This window comes from Ambystoma mexicanum, chromosome 5q (genome assembly GCF_040938575.1).
Source record: "Ambystoma mexicanum isolate Mex_15411 chromosome 5q, UKY_AmexF1_1, whole genome shotgun sequence".
Taxonomy (NCBI): Eukaryota; Metazoa; Chordata; class Amphibia; order Caudata; family Ambystomatidae; genus Ambystoma; species Ambystoma mexicanum.
The window spans coordinates 398,639,176-398,656,036 of record NC_090933.1 but is presented as its reverse complement, the minus strand read 5'-3'; positions in this window follow the sequence as shown (position 1 = coordinate 398,656,036).

Below are 16,861 nucleotides of genomic sequence, written 5' to 3'. Positions count from 1 at the left end.
CAATTGTTTTTTCTTAGGATTGAGTGTGTCATATTCATTATTAATAGCAATTTGTTGTTCCCATATCCTTCCCTATGTCTTTCTTCCATTGGGGACAAGGTATAGGAAATCACATGGACTAGGCTTTCTGTTGTGGAAACGTTCATAATGGGCAAGAGTACTTCAAGAGGGTGCATTTCCTCTAGGTACCATAATACTGATATGGTCAGCACTGGGGCTAATATACTCATTATGCACATTACTATGGTCAGACCCAGCATACAATTATTTTTTTCCATGTCCTTTTTCCGCCTTTCTATGTACTACGTTTAATTCTCTATCAGCATTGGTGCAGGAGGGGGCATTTGCTGGTTCCGACATTTCTTGTCTTCCTTCTTCTGCTGTGCTCGTCGTGAATATCTCTTGTTCATGTGCTTCCCAGGATGTTGACAGAGTTCAATCAATGTCTACAATCTTTTTGTGCCAGTTTGCTATCTGCCTGGATTGCTTTTTCATTTGGCAAGGCCTTCGTGCATTTTCTCATTTCCCTATAGTTTCAGAGCAGCTGCCTTTGTACCACGTGCACCCCGCTTGTTCACTCGAGTTCCTGACACATGGATTTAGCACCGAGGAGTTGCATTTCGTGAGCTGTCTAACTTGTACATCTCTTGCACCACCCTCCACTAGGCCTCCGGTTTCCGCTTCATCCGAAAATAGGAAACAGAGGCAAGAAATTCACCAAGAGATGAAAATGTGATCACTCCTTCTTTCTGCTCCGCAGGTTGTACCGATTTGCTCCTGGTGCCGTGTGATCAACAAATAGTGCGGGTGCACTTCCGGTCTCGAGCTTGGAGTCAGCCTGGGGCACAAAGACAGATGATGATAGGTGCCCAGGCGACAATGCAGGCTGTGGCGCAACAGAAGATGGTGGGCGCCACAGAGGTATGCGCTTGATGTCGGCCAGCAGAGATGCAGAATCTGCTGGACAACGTTGAGGCACTCTTTGCTCTTCCGTTTTTATGGCAATCTCATCAGGCTCTGTTTCATGATCAGGCAACTTCTGTGGCAAAGGACTGTTAACAACCTTTTTCGTCTCTGGAACCGCTGCTGTCTCCTTCTGGTCTTTGTCCTGATCAGTTGACATGTCGAATGGCGATGGGACTTTCTTGGCGTGCGTGGCATGAATCCATGCCTTGCGTCCATCCACACGTAGTGCTTTCTGCGTGGTTAAAAGTACCTAATAGGGCCCATGCCACCTGGGTGCCAGTGATGTTTTCCGTTCGTAGTTTCTGACTAGTACCCAGGTTCCTGGCTCTAATGCATGTCCTGGGCCAGTATACCGCACCTGTAATTTCTCCTACACCTGCTGATGAATCAAACGCAGTTTTTTTACTAACAGATTACAGTAAATGCTGAGTACAGGGTATTTTACCTCTCTCATTCTCCTAGGCTGGGGTGCGCACCACACATTCACCGGTATCCCCGTTATGATTTCATCGGGGAAGAGCCCAGTTCTGGCCTGCACTGACGTTCACATACACAGTAACGCTATTGGTAATGCATCTACCCAACTTAGTTTGCTGCCTGCACAGATCTTACTGATTTTGGACTTCAAGATTCTGTTATGTCGTTCAATAAGACCGGCCGAACTCGGATGTCTCGAACAATGGAATCTTTTATCGATCTGTAATCCTGCACAAATCTGCAGTATCACTGCACCTACAAAGTGCGGACCATTGTCCGACCATATGACACGGGGCAGATCAAAACGAGAGAAATACTCTTTTAGCATTACTTTCGCTGTGCTAATAACTGTGCAATCTTTCAAGGGATATGCTTCCACCCATTTGCTGAATGCACATATGATCACCAGAACGTACTTCAAATTTTGGCATCTCTCCATTTCTATGAAGTCAAAGTGGATCACTTCGAATGGCATAGAGGGAGGTCCGAAACTTCCTGTTGGAGTGACTGTTCCTTTTCCCACATTGTGCTGTAGGCACGTAATGCAGTTTTGTACTAGCTTCTCAGCATTCTTTTATATGAGGGGATTTTCCCAGACTGTGGCTAAATGTTGGACTATTTTCTTCGCACAGATGTGTGTGGGACTGTGAGCCATTGTAACCATTGCGTTTACATAAGCATTCGGCAGCATCCAATTCCTGCTTTTCTTGTCCACCCAGCAACCCTCCAAATCCAATTCTGCAGAGCGCTTGGCCCATCCCTGTATTTCGTCAGCGGTAGCTTCCGCCTGCATTTCTTTAAAAGTCACAATTCCATTTTCTATCATGCAGGGCACTTCCTCCGACTGTACTGTCAACATTTTTGTATTCAAATCAGTGGCAGTCTGTTTCGCAATCTTGTCTGCAAATGCGTTTCCTTCTCCCACTTTACATGTCACCTTTTTATGCGCCTCGCATTTCACTATTGCCAGGTGCTTTGGAAACGTAAGTGCAGACAGTAATCACACAATCAGAGGGCCATGTTGAATTCTAGCCCCATGGGATGTTAAGAAACCTCTCTCGGCCCATAATCGGCCAAAGTTATGGACTACGCCAAAGGCGTACTGGCTATCAATATAGATATTTACACTCACGTTCTCTGAAATTTCACAAGCTCTTGTTAAGGCAATTATCTCTGCTGCCTGGGCAGAGTTATAAGGAATTCTTTTACTCTCCACAACGCTTTTTAATGTCGTAAGAGCATATGCGGCAGTTGATGTGCAGTCAGTTAGTTTAAAATAGGAGCCGTCACAAAACAGTTTCCCTTCTGGTTCTTTTAGTGGTGTGTCACTCAGTTCAATTCTCCCTTTTGTTTCTTCCTCAGTAACCATTAGACAATCATGGGGAGGCAATTCAGTCCCACCACTGTTTTCCCCGGGCATTGGCATTAATTCTGCTGGATTCAAAGCGCTACAACTCACAATTTGGATTGGGGCGCGTACAATACAATTTCATATCTAGTCAATCTAGCAGAGGTGAGGTGTTGTGTCTGTGTTCTATTGAGTAGAACATCTATGGCATGTAGCACCATCAAAATTAAGGTGTGCCCCAAAACCATCCCTTCTGTTTGTTTCACTGACGCAGCAGCCGCTGCAACAGCTCGCAAACATCGTGGAAGTGCGCGCGCTACAGGGTCCAGCGCAGAAGACAAATAGCCGCACGGCCTATTTCTTCCTCCTTGTTCCTGTGTTAAGACAGACAACGCGCATCCTTCGTTCTCATGCACAAATAGCCTAAAAACCTTTTCATAATTCGGTGTGAACAAAACTGGAGCAGAACTCAAATGGTTTTTAGCGAATCAAATGCTTTCTGACATTCTTCATTCTAATGCAACGGCATCACAGCATCCTTTTTTGTCAATTCCACCATTGGTTTCACAATTAAAGCGAAGTTTATAGTCCATTGACGGCAATAAGAAGCCATCCCTATTATCGCTCTCACACTTTGCTGTGTTGTTGGAATAGGCATACCAGAAATACTCTTTATCCTCTCTGGCGTTAATCTTCTTCCTTCCTTTGAAAGTAGGTAACCCAAATAAGCTACTTCTTTCTGACAGTACTGGAATTTCTTTAAGCTCGCTTTATGGCCATGCGTAGCTAGATGAGTCAATAATTGAACAGTACCTTCTTTACATATCTCCTCCGCGTCAGCAGCGATTAGTAAATCGTCAATGTACTGTAGCAACACGCAGTCTGCTGGTAATTCTAACATGTCTAGCTGTTCTTTCAATGCTCTACTGTATATACTCTGACTTTCAGTATAGCCTTGTGGAATGCATGTAAATGTGAATGATCGTCCTCCTAGAGTGAAAGCAAATAAATACCTGCTTTCTTTGTGTACTGGAATGCTGAAGAAAGCGTTTTTTAAATTGATAACACTAAAGTATTCTGCTGACGCAGGGATCATTGTCAAAATCGTAGTGACATCTGGCACTAACAGGAATTGGGGGTCTACCACTTTGTTCAGTGCACGGAGTTCAATTATGAAACGGTACAGTACCTCATTACCCCCTTTCTTGTACACGGGAAGAATGGGACTGTTACATACACTACCTGTTATCTCTTCAATCACTCCCAATTTCACCAAATCAGAAACAATGCTTTTCAATCCTTTTTCTCCTTCTGCTGAAATTTTATACTGCGGAATACGTGGTAGCGTTATTCCTTCTTTTAATGTAATTTTTACTGGCTCTATTTTCAAGCATCCCACATCATTGTCATTCACGGCCCAAATGCAAGTTGGTACCATACTCAATTCCCCTGATAAAGGTTCTGTCACAAATTCAGAAGTCGGCATAGTCTGGGGAGAAATAGTCAAAAATACCCCATCTGGTGTACAATGAATAACTGCGCTTAGTTTTTTCAATAGATTCAATCCTAAAAGATTTTCCCCACAATGCTCTGTAAAAAGAAATGGACAATGTTCAGTAAAAGGCCCTATTGTCACTGCTACTGATTTGGACTCAGGGTTTATTACTGGGGTACCTGCGAACCCTACTGAGATATTCTGTCGCCCTGACAGACGTATGTCTGGAACCAAGTGATGATCTATCGAGCACTTTTGTGCTCCCGTGTCGATGAGGAATCTATGCTCTTCATTCCCGATTTTCATCTCTACGTAGGGTCCTTTCTGATTCACGGGAATTGACACTGGTTCCGATCCCTGTCCTGGGCAGTCCTATTGGGGTAACAACACATCATCCGATGTGTAGTCTCCACTGTTATTATAGTATGCACCTGTCTGATTATCAAAAATGTTCCCCCCTCTCCCTCTACTTCTCGTTTGTACACCCTGCTGATTTTGACTTTGAGTAGTTTGATTCGGAGCCTGGCCTTGATTCTGTGCACCATTCCCATAATTATTTTGGTGCTGCTGCATATGATTTCTGTTGTGAACATTTGTTCCCATGTGCCCTCTGTGAGGCCTTCTTTGACTATATCCGCCTCTATTTTGCAAATGCGGACATTGTGCCCGCCAGTGTCCTTCCTCTCTGCAGTATGCACATTGATTTATTCCCAAAGGCCCTCCATGCATATTCGAATTTCCCCTACTCTTTGCATTTCCCCTTCCCCTGTTGTGTCCTGCTACCTGCTGGAGTAACACCCCTACTATCGTCCGCAGAGCTTCTCTTCTTTTTTGGAAAGGGTACTCATTACATATCTCATTTAACTCCCCTACCGAAGTCCTAGGGCTTGAACTCCATCTCATCGTTTCCCGCACACACACTTGCAATCTTTGTCTATCACCTATCTGTCCCGGTGGCAGTCAATATTTCTGCATATACAGTCCTGACGCTTTCTTCCTGCCTCTCTCAATATTCTTTCTCCTATTTCCCAGTGTGGCGAGTACTTCAGAATACTCTTCATCCAATTCATTCTTTATTTCAAACAGTCGCTTCACATGCTCTTCTATTTCTTCATCTCTCCCTCTACAACGGGCTAATGCATTCAAATCCAACAATCGATGCGGTGGTAACTTCCCAATTAACTTTTTCCATTGTCCCGACAAATATTCCCCCATGCATTCCAACAATACCTGTCTTTCGTTGTTCCTTCTAAAGTCCTATAGGGACGCTAGCGTGGATGCCCCATCATTCTCGTCTATATACATTTCCGCCTGTTCTTGCAGCTCACGCTTTCTCTCCTTACTGATCGCGCTGCGAGTTACTCTCGTACATTCATTCTGCTCAATTCCACTCATGGCAGGGCGGTCGGAACAGTGGCACCCTCTTGATCAGAAGGTGCGGAGGGGGCAATGAGAGTGGGATACGTCTGCTGGGGCTGTAGTAATTGCGAAACACTCTGGGCTGGCTGGCTAGTGGGCAGTGCAGTGTCTGATGCAACCTGTGGCTGTGCTGGCGTTGGGAGGGGCTGAGCAATGGAAGGGGGTTGAGCGACAGCTACTGACGTAGTCTGTTTAGTTTCACTCCTCGGGCCCTCTTTTGTTTCGTTACAATTTTGTTTATTAATTCGTCCGATGAGTGTAGCTCTCTTTGTGGATATATTTTTTCTATGTTTAATTCATCGCGCTGTCTTGTCTTTCTCAAGCTATTACTCCACTCCTCCTCCTCAGCTTTCTCCACCTTTGACTTATGCCTGCGCACATGTTTCTCTCTACTTCTAAATCTGAGCATTGCTTCCCTCCTCCAGTCCCTAAGGATAACAAGTGCCCCAGGGCGTGCTCTCTTACTGATCAACACCTTTTCCAGGTTATCTATACGTTCCATCTCAAAACTTCCATCCCTCGTCGACTGAAGATTTTCCTGTTTTCTGGTTTGCTTATGCCAAGTTTCACAAAACATTATCGCTCCCATACCATACTTTATGTACATATCATAAGGCGGCGTTCCTCCCAGTGGTGCTTCCTGGCCAGTTTCCAAAGATTGTTCACCGCAGCGGAAAAATCCTGCTAAGGTGGACAATACCCCAGGCATGTTTTAACCTTTCACTTGGCTAATCAAACTTACTCTGGGTGTTTGATTTTGCAAAATCAACTCTAAACCAATATCAGGATCACTTACGAATTGGGGCAGGACTCACCTGATTAGTCAATTTGTCTTTTCAAGACACAATTCGTCCGTATACTGATGCAACCAATGACGTTGTGTCTGCTTATCTCGGCTCTGCCTCGTTTCGGGACCCTCGCCTCCTTGTTCGCTGGCCAGGGATGTCGATCAGGGATCAGCGGTGTGCAGATCTGCAAAGGAGTCTCTCATCGCTTTTCGCAGGGGCGCCCTGTACGCCTCTTGATCCCGGCTCGATCACTCCCGTCCTCACCGTTCTTACCGCCTTTCTTATTTTGCAACGTACACGATGGAACAAGTGGGGGGGGGGTCCCTATTCGGGTGCCATCTTGAAGGGGCCCTTGAGGGACCCTCGGATGTGGAAACAAGGCACATTCACCACACTCGAATAGATACGCCAGACACAAGGTTCTGTTCCCAAAATCTAGGGTTTATTGCAATACAAAGAAGTCCCAGTTGGCCAAATGGTCCCACGCCCCACAACGTGTGTCTAACAGACCTCGGGAGAGGCAAGAGAAGTGCAACGTACATCAGTTACATATATATACAAAACGAGCACCTTACAATCAGCAATGACACAGTATGACACAATTGATGCCGCCCCCAATTCATTTCCCTTTGAATTAGAGGCGATGATTGACGAGTGTGACGAATATGACACCTTAGACCACCATATTTAGTAACGGTTTGCAATCTTCAATTTTACATACACCATTCTTTATTTGCGAGAACACAGCGTTTCTGTTTTTCATGGGCAAGCTGCGCGTAGGAGACTGGCACATACCAGACCTCACTATCTCTTAGTTTCGATTCTCGCTCTAGAGGTCAGCTCGCTCTCCGGGGCCTCACTGGGCTCAGAAAGGGGGGCCATAAAGAAGAGCATAATTCAACTCTTTAAATGCTAGTCTCGTACATTGCTATTCTTTCAGGAGACTCGCTGACATTTGTGTACTGATTAAATGCCCTGCTCCCTTTCTTCAAGGATATGTGAGGGAGGGAATCGGGCATTTCTGTCTATCTCTCCAGTGTAATGTTTCAACATGTTTCTTAGCCTTGGATCATTGAAGCAAAATAATATCTACAGCAAAGCAGTTTTACATGAGGCAAATTGGCAACGTTAGAGAGAGCAGAGAGAGAAAACTAAATGGTGATTCTGGTCATCTTAAAATGGCCTCACTCTAGTTGAACTAATAGCTACGTAATAACTAATGAATATATATTCTTAACACTGTAAATGAGGCGGTTGGTCTTCGGCCCAACCAATTATCATTCATTTCCGGACCCTCAAGGGGTGTTTGGTTTTTCTGGACTGACATTAGTTCATATTATTTTTCTTTTCGCACACTTACAGCATTCATCGTGAAAGTTGCAACTGTTATTGCCTCATTGTCCCATGCTTCCCTAAGACCCTCACCCTGCGATCTTCCAAGGTCAATTTTACCTCTTTTTTAGGAGATCTAACCGTGCGTGAAAACCCTCTCCTTGTATATTTTTCAGTGTTTTCCTGGCCTACTTGTCCCAAACATACCCACAGTGAATAGAGGAAATCCATCAGTACTTGCAGTACTTCGTGATCCTAGAATATGCATTGTGTGGGGACAGTTATTCCTTATTGCAGTAGCACAACACCCCGATCGCGGAGCTTAATATAACAAGAACTAACAAAATAACACATTTTCTGGTGCATTTCAGGCTGTTCAACATCTTCAAAGCTGCACAAGAGCCTAAAGCGGAGTGCCATTATTAAAAGTGTGCTAATGGTTTCTTGTGTCTTCTTTTCGTTTGGTATTTTTGACTTATTTTTTGGCGAATGTCCTTTGTTATAGAAAATAATGTTCTAACCCCTACTAACACAACACCAATTCCAGCAGGTAGGGCTACCATGTCAGGTGGGGAAGTAAACACTGCAAGATTACTAAGGAGAGGTAGATGCAGTGTTGATGTAGATGTAGGAGGCATTGATCTCTATCTCACTGATACTGCTAGAGTATCCAATAACATGTGGTACAAGCACATGACTAAACTAGGTAAATAAACCACTGGGGAGAGCTGCTATGTCTGCTCTCTTATGCCCTATCCCATGAGTGCCTCCAGAACGTTTTTAACAACTGAAATACCAGCGGCAAGAGCACTGGGCCATATGTACTTAGTGATGTTCACCACCCCAGGAAGATTCCGAGGGAGAACAGCAACCTTAAGATGGATGTCCAAAGCAACATTTCCCAATGAAGGCAGCTATATAAAAACACTAGACATGATCCAGAGTTATTGGAAAAAAGACCAAGCTATACAATATATCACTGATGGCCTGCTGAAGGGGGAGACGAAAACAATAACATTGAAAGAATGACCATGTCCGAAGAAAGGGTGGGTAGAGATAGGACAAGAACCACGCTGCTGGGAAAGACCCCCGATGCTTGTTTAGAGCCAAGTATATACAGCAGAAGGGTGGAAAGAAGGAGTGGTGGGAGAAAGGAACATACGCTCCCAACAGTTTCTGTTCATACAGTTCAAGAAGAAAATGACAAATGCCTTGAGGAATGGGAAGCAAGTGCGAAGTTACAGACCTGGGTGAGAATGAAGCTGGACCAATTATCATAATACCACTGAAGAAAGCAGCATTATGTTTCCAGAATGATGGACCAGTAAAAGCTGGAGAACACACAGATTGCAAGCAGACTGAAGGTTCCAGGCATGAAAGTTGGGACAGCAGTATTAATGGATCATTACTGGGCCTGTAAATCCAAGGCATACAAGCAGCTGCCACCCAAATGGAGAGGATTATGTCTGTGGCACACATCAACACACCAGCATTAGTAGTACAGCAGAAAGACATGAAAACAAAACACTTCCCTAAAATGGATGATGCCAGAAGAAAGAAGAGGTCAGTAGAATTAACTAGGGTGAAAAGAGGAAACTACAAATCCTCAACAGCAATGGAAAATTCTCTGGATGACATACCACCTGAGCACTGGTTGTTCAGCAGGACAGAGATGTTCTTCGCACCAGTAGTTCCAGCAGTACAGACATACACAAACGCAAAATGGCTCCAGATTACAAGGTGTAAGCTGATGCAAACAAACTCAACGGTTAACGGCTTAAACAGCATCAAAGAAGAGCTCTGAACAGTAAGGTTGATGGCCTTCCAGAACAGGTATGCCCTGGACCTCCACACAGCAATGGAAGGAGGAATTTGCACCAAGATCGGGTCATCCTGCTGCACATTTGTTCCTGCCAATGATGAAGCACATGAATGCATGCCAAAATGGAGGAAGAAGCAAAAGGTGCTGGAAAAGATGAAGGTTGGCTGTCATATATATTCTCTTGGATACCTACATGGATGGAAAATGGACTGAAGGTATTGCTAGCAGCACTAGTACTGGTACTAGTGACACTGTGTGTGATCAGGATATGCATCACACAATGCCGAAACATGAAAGAGAAGACTGTAGGAATTTAAGTGTTAGTAGAAACAACTTCCGAAGAAGATAAAATAATAGAAGCACAAGCTATCCTGCGGATGCAAATGACAGAGTGTCCACTGTTCCCGAGTGGAGTAGTGTTTGAAGATCCCAACAATTGCAAGGAATACTAGGGTAAATGGGCGTGGTGCAACCCAGAAGGAGACAGCTGTTACGTGACATGGAATTTAGATGATCATGCGAGCTTCTACGGACACCTGGGAGAAAAAACGAAAATTTGGCTGCCAAGAGCAAAAGTGAATATGTTTGGAGAAGTGGTCGACAGGTCAACCAGAGGGTAGACTGAAGAGAGGGTTCCTGGAATAGCTCTCACGTGCCCTGCCTGAGGACGAGAAATGACAGATGCCAGTCACTGTTTGGCCAACCCCCAGGTAGACCGGTACATCCCACGTATGTGAGCAGATACTCGCTTAGGCAACCGTTCGAACCCTATCCAGTTGATGTCTTCACAGATACAGCTGCTTGATCACTGAACCAGGTTGACTAATGATAAGTATACAGCCGTGCTGACATCATTAGTCACACTATGACATGGGAAGTAAACTCACATCCCTGCACAAAGTTACACAGACACACACGAAGAACATGCATACACAGTTCTGTAGATAGAGGATAGATACATGTACATACTGTCAGAAGCCTCTTTCTTTTCACTAGCCAAACGAAGAAACGCAAGAAAGCAAAAAGTCACATAGAGCAAGCTTGTAATCGCTTCCCTGCAACTAACCATATGGACTACAGGGACGTATAAGGAACCTGGTAGAGCCAAATACTACTAACCCCTAAGGAGAATACTACAATATATATGTAGGGAAACCATAGAATGACTGTGGTGAATTCACAAGAAGCCACAGGCCTCCGAATAAGGGATGAAGAGATGCAGACTCTGCAGCACGAAGCACAGGGCCAGTGCTCACAGCCAAGGACAAGGGGTGAGTGGAACATATCTGGCTCCCGGAGCAGGGAGCCACCTGCAAAATAACAGTATACATCCTCACTAATTGCACACCAAAAAGCTCAGTTTTGCGGTCCTCACCCTCGTGACTTAGCCAAGCTGAAAAATAGCCATTTACCTGTGGTGGGAAGAGAAGCAGTTCCCAGTGAAGACAGCTAGAATAGTTACATGTGTTGCCCAACGAACATTGCAACCTGTAGGCACTCTCCCAGGCTAGGTGGCTATACCAATGGCAACAATTGGGACACACAGGGCCTCATTACAACCTGGCAGCTTCGGATCGCGGTGATTCCGTGATGACGGTAATAAAGTTTCCGTGTCCGCAAGGTTGCGGAAAGACCATCCGATTACGTGCTGTCGGTCGCGCGCACCACACGGACGCAGAAACGTTGTTACCGCCGTCACAGAAAAAGCCACGGAAATGGACATAGCGCTGCCACAAGTAGCGCAAAACCCGTGTCCGCCTCCGTCACCACGGAAACGGAACCGGAAATACCATGATCGCCAAAAACCGGAAACAGAGAGGCGGCTATCATATGAAGCACAATCCATTGCCATCCAGAGTCAGCACAAGCACAATCCATACTGTGAGAAGGCAACAGGGACCACCAGCATGTCTGCCAGGATTCCAGCGCAGAGGCAGCGCAAACAGCGCTTCAGTGAGGCGGAGCTAACTGTGCTCGTGCAGCACATAGTGGAGCATGCAGAGATGCTGTTCAGTGCCGATCAACGCCGTGCCACACTGCAGCGGAGGAAGGAAGTGTGGGCAGAAGCAGCACACAAGTGCACCGCTGTGGGCGTGACAGTGAGGAGCGTCAAGGACTGCCACAAGCGGTGGGACGACCTCAGGCTGAGGGTTCGTAACCTCATCTCCACACACCGCCAACGCAGCAGTGGGACAGGTGGAGGACCCCCTTCCCCACTGAGGCTGCAAGCATGGGAGGAGCATTGCAGCAGTGTCCTCCACCTTGAGGGCATTCATGGGATCGGGGAGGCTGAGGCAGGAGTGAGCCCACCTGCAGATGCTGGTAAGTGGTCAAACATGAATGCCATAAAAGAATATGTTGATGGCATTACAGTGCCAAAGGACCCATTAATAACCCCCCCCCCCCCAGGCAGTGCATGACTGGCTCAAAGGACCCATTAATAACCCCCCCAGGCAGTGCATGACTGGCCCAAAGGACCCATTAATAACCCCCCCCCAGGCAGTGCATGACTGGCCCAAAGGACCCATTAATAACCCCCCCACCCCCAGCCAGTGCATGACTGGCCCAAAGGACCCATTAATAACCCCCCGCCCCCCAGGCAGTGCATGACTGGCCCAAAGGACCCATTAATAACCCCCCCGCCCAGGCAGTGCATGACTGGCCCAAAGGTCCCATCAAGATCCGTATGGCACCCAATATCACAACAATGCATACCCCAAGCAATCAGATGCATGCAACGAACACTATACAATGACCAACCTGTATGATGCATGTGATGCACCCATCAGCCACCACCACAACACTAATTGCATGTCCTCTGTGTCCCCACAGCTGTATCCAGTGACAGTGACACTGCACAACAGGCCAGGCAATCAGCACCGGCACGTGCCCAAGCCACCGCCCTCACACAAGAGGATCCTGCCAGCAGTTCGGCATCCCAGCCCCCACTACCAACTGCAACAGATGTGCTGGCCACCACCACCGACATCCCCACCGTCTCCACGCTGCCTGAGGCAAGACAGGTGCCACGGGAACCCACCATGCCCACCCAAACCAACACAGAAGGCAGCTGCAATGCAGAGGAGGCAGCCTGTAGTGACAACAGTGCCCCGGTAGAGCACTCTGATGCTGGGCCACAGGGGCGACGCCCACATTTGATGACCTGGGGTCCTTCCATCAGCTGGAGTTTAGCCCCACTTCACTCAGAAGTCCCATGAGGTCACCCACCCCATCCATGGCAGAGCTGAATTCCCGCATGCAGCGGATGGAGGAGCAGCAGGCAACTCTCACCCAGCTGGTGGAGAGGCAGCTTGAAGAATCTAGGCTGCAGAGGGAGTGCTATAGCACGTCAGTGCGTCGCCTCTCAAGGTCTATTGGACGCTTTGCAAGCACAATAGTCACCCTGGCACGCCATATGCGGGAGGGTAACGACAACACCTCCAGGCTCATTGAGGCCATGCTGATTGGGCAACAGGTAAACCTTGCACGGATGCCATCCATACCGGATTCTGTGCCATCAAATACCACCACCCCATCAAGCTCCACTACTGCCAGTCCAAGGAGGCGCTCAAGTCGGCTAACGGGACTCTTGGGCAAGGATGCACAGGCACAGAAGCGCACACGGAAGTGATGATATGTGTGTGGGGCACTGCAGGACACACGTGGACTTGAAGGGTGTGAGGGGTGGGTACGTTTGGGTGGTGAGTGGGCTCAGGTGTACAGCTTCCCTAACCATTTCACCTCCTTCCCTGTTGTGAATTCATCAATATATCATCATTTGAAAGCAAAACATACATGTGTGGACATCTATCATTTCAAATGCAGTACAACAAATCATTTATTGTCATCACTCTATGCATTGCTGTGAATGTGCTATGTCTCAAAAGTAAATGCGAATCAGCTCATCCCGTGCTCTTTGGCCATCAAGTGCACCCCCAGGGGGAGGTGGTGCCATCCCATCCCCATCTCCATCCCCGTCTTCTTCATCTGCGTCTGGGGGCATTGGGATGTTCCTGCGCAGGCACAGATTGTGCAGCATGGCACATACGAGTGTGATTTTACCCGTCTTCACTGGGCTGTACAGCAGTGATCCCCCAGATCTGCTCAGACAGCGGAAACGGGCCTTCAGCAGTCCGAATGTCCTCTCAATCATTCCACGTGTGCGGACATGTGCCCTATTGTATGCCTCTTCATGCCTGTTCCTTGGTCTCCGTACAGGTGTCATCATCCATGGCGTGAGTGCATATCCAGCATCACCTACATGGGATGAAGATGGGGGGACATGTCAGTGTTTGTGGTATCATGTCTTAATCTGATGCTGTGCTATCTTGTATCATTGTTAATTCATGCATATGTGCCATGCAGTGGTTTGAAGTGTTCATTGGGCATCACAGTGGATGTCCCCAACTGGATATTGGCCTACACATTTATGTGCATGTGTAGTGTGCCCTGCGGGTGACATTGGATTGTGAGTATGTCATAGTGCAGTGATGTGCACACATGGCAGAGTGACTCCACTGTACTGAAGTAGTCAATGCACAACGTCTCATTTACAGGCATCTCGTGCATTGGGAGGGCAGTGTTCCATTTGTGGGTGGGTGTCTGCAGTGGCACAAGGTGTATGGGACAGTGACAGGATGGGCTGTGGCAGGGTGTGTACAGGCACACTGTGGTGACCTGTCATGTCTTCCTTTGTGATGTTTGGTATCCGCTGTCTATTTGGTAGATGGGAGGGGGGGTGATGCATGTGCGGTCCAGCGGCACACTCACATTGCTCATTGCCCTGGACACATACATAAAGCTTCAACAGGGTCAGAGCATTGTCAGCTGTACTCACCCAGTAGCCATGTGCTTTGTCCGGCATAGCGTTCCATGTACCGTGGCAATGTGGAATTCCGCAGTACCATTGAGTCATGGGTTGAGCCTGGGAAACGTGCGCAGCAGTGTGTAATCAGTAGCGTGGCATCACATACCATCTGTATATTCAGTGAGTGATACTGTTTCCTATTGCGGAACACCATCTCAATTGCACGTGGTACTGTCAGCTCAATGTGGGTGCAGTCAAGTGCACCTATGCAATTTGGCATGCCTGCTATGGCATGGAAGGCCAACTTTGTGGCAATGACCTCGGGGAGGGTATGGGGTAGGGCTATGTGTTCCGACACATGGTGCAAAAGGGCATCCAGTACCTGTACCAGGATTTTCGAGAAACAGGGTTGTGATATGTCGTGCAGCTCACCGACCGTGTGTTGATAGGTGCCAGTGCCAAGGAAATGCAGCACAGACACAACCTTCAGGAGGGGGGGGGGTGGCAGTGGGGGTGTCTATGCGGCTGCTGATGTCGTCCTCAATCATGGCAGTGATGTACAGGATTGTTGGGCGGTCCAGCCGGTATAGTGTGTGGATCTGTCCTGGGGTAAGGTTCCAGGGTGAGGCCCTGATGCATGGATTTGCAGGCTGCCTGCGGGGTAGTGGTGGCTGCACAATGGGGTTTGCCATAGGTGCAGGGTTGGCTGGTTGGTGCCTGCGCCTCCTCCGCCTCCGCCTCCTCCTCCTCCTCTGCACCATTACCGCCATCATGTGCAGTGCTGCCTGTTGGTTGAGTAGGCCCAGTCCAAGTGCTACTAGAGCTGCTGCCTGCATGGTTCTGTGTTGTGTTGAGCTGGGTGTGGCCCTTTTGTGGGCTCCCAGTGTGCTGCTGGGTCCAGCTGGGATGGATGATTTGGTGCACCTGTGCCCTGATTCTGTTCAGCAGGCACTGTTTAACGTCATGTTCGCGGTGGCGGCAGTACCGCCACCGTGATCACGGTTTTAACGCCATTTTTCTGGCGGTGTTCCCATGTCCGCGCTAGTTGTGATGCTTGCAGTGTTTCGTGTTGCCGGTAACGGAGGGGTTTCCGTGCAGGTGGACTTTACGGGACCCTTAACTCCGTGGTGGTGGTTTGAGGAGGTGCTATTTCCAGGGCCGCGGGTCATGATTGGGCGGACGTGGAAACGGTGCCGGTATGGTTTTACCGCCGGCGTTAACTCCGGACCGGTGTACTTGTAATGAGGCTGACAGTCTTTCTCATTACCTTGAAAAGGTACACTGAGCACTGTGGACAGAGACGGGTCCCAGGCCTGAGGAGACCCACTGAGCCAATCAGGGCACACAAATCCTGGGGTGGTGTATAATGGGGCAAGAACCAATGGTAGTCCTGCGGCCCTGCAACAATGTAATATATCATTTTTGGGAAAGTCTCAGGCAAACCCATCTAACATGGAAGGACCAGTTAGATCATAGGTGATAATATCCTTGCTACCAAATTGAACATGCTCTTAGGTTTCGGAGGAAGGATTAGGGGTTGTGATGTCACAACAGGATAAAAACTTGTGACATGGGCTCAGGAGCTGTGACTGCTGGAGATGTTGTCATTTCCTGTATGATCCCTGTCTGTTTGGAAAATAAAAGACAGTTCCACTTTGTCCCATGGCTGAGTCCTCCATCATTTCCAGGGGAGGGTTTGGTGGGCCCAGTGTAATCTGCTAAGCTGTGATTTGTGTTGCGGACCCACGATCCTTTGGACTACTTTAAAATTTCTTACCAAGCCATACAGCGCTTACCAGGTTTGGCTCATGACCGTAGCTTTTGTCCGTCAGGGCCATGCCACAAGGTCTTTTGTCTACTCCTTTGGCCATTTTGTCCGTTGGCCTTCCCCCTGGTTTTTTGTGACCAGGGAATCCCTTATTTTGGCATGCAGTTGCCTGTGAAAGGCGCTTATTTCGCAGGCTACTGCAGGTCACGTGTGTGGCTACCCAGGAAGTGGGCTGGGACTGTCAGGTCCCTATTCACAATACTGGTGCCGGGATGTCTGGTGTGCACAAGGGCATGAGAGCCACAGTGGTCCCTGATTGGATCACTGTTGGGGTACATGAGTGGGATGGATCTCCTCATTGGCCCGCTGGGTGCGAGCACTCACCAGACTTGTGGATATGAGGAGAAGACCTGCAGATCAGCAACAGGTCCAAATTGACCTGTAGGCAGAGCCAAGTAGCCAGAAAAGCCAAGTAGATCCTAGGACTATACGGAACTGCAAGAACTAGCCGGAACGCGCAGAAAAAGGTTGGCACCCTGAGCCTGCTGTTGTCCCGGTAGAGCATTGCTTTGCGCTCGATCTCCGAAGATCTGCAAAGGTGCCCCAACCCCTTGGAGTGGTGGGACCAATCATTCTCAA